General features: G+C 45.7%; 1 non-coding gene across 1 annotated transcript; it reads right to left on the bottom strand.

Moving 5' to 3' along the window:
* Positions 1-920: 920 nt before the first annotated feature.
* Positions 921-1,075, bottom strand: LOC143263083 (5.8S ribosomal RNA). Its single transcript, XR_013036653.1, has one exon. It is a non-coding gene; the product is annotated as a 5.8S ribosomal RNA (ribosomal RNA).

Here is a 1,075-nt window from a genome sequence, read left to right on the forward strand (position 1 = left end):
ATAGATCTTCGAAACACTCGCAAGACGATTACAATCGGTATAACTTTAACGTCCGTCCGAAAAGTACTTTCGGGGACTAGACGACCGATTGATCTCGTGCGGTTTCGCTATTCGATCATTTGAAGAGAACAAAAAGATATATGGGGCGACCGACAAACGGTTTTCCCGTAGAACCAGACTCGCGATTGCGTTGACACACACATCATAGCCACACCAATAGAAGAGTTTTAGGACGGTAACCCGGGTGGGGTGTTCTTTACTCAGAATATGTGCAACATCGGATCTATATAGCCATCGATACAATTCGTACACAAATGTGTCGTACGAAGAGAGAGACTTTTTTTCCTCTGGCAACATAACGGTAAGAGACATCCTTCCACACTCATAGGTTCCACTCCCTGGGGCTATGATATATATATACATATAAATTCAAATTCGAAGCAACGGTCACAATTCTACTCTATATTTTTGCGGGTTATGTGTTCTTTCGTTCAATTTCTTTCATGCGTTCGTTCGATCTCTGTACACAGTCTTCACATAGGACAGACTCGTGTAGTACGCTTTCGTGGGTTAAACCCATCTCGTTTCATTTCAGGCGACGTCGGGAGCGCGTTGAAAATGTACCAGTGAAATCTCGATAGTTCTACGGATACGAATCGTCCCGAAAAAGATTTTGTCACCGCTTCGAAGCGGTGTTTCAGACGGGCGGACGTATATAAAACATATACAACACACGACACCGCCTTCCACACTCACGCTAGTTCGAACACGATTTCCATCTCTCTCGAAGACTGTTAGACGTACGTAAAATTTCTCAATATTCATAGGACCGCGACAAACGCCGACGAAGCGCCCATCATTCGCTCGTACGTATATAGGCAACAAGTGCCATCAACGCAAGCAGTTTATAAGTACGTAAACGACCCTCAGCCAGGCGTGGTCCAGGAATTGTATCCGTGGACCGCAATGTGCGTTCGAAATGTCGATGTTCATGTGTCCTGCAGTTCACACGTTGACGCGCAATTAGCTGCGTTCTTCATCGACCCACGAGCCAAGTGATCCACCGTTCAGGGTA

This window comes from Megalopta genalis, unplaced genomic scaffold (assembly GCF_051020955.1).
Source record: "Megalopta genalis isolate 19385.01 unplaced genomic scaffold, iyMegGena1_principal scaffold0314, whole genome shotgun sequence".
Taxonomy (NCBI): domain Eukaryota; kingdom Metazoa; phylum Arthropoda; class Insecta; order Hymenoptera; family Halictidae; genus Megalopta; species Megalopta genalis.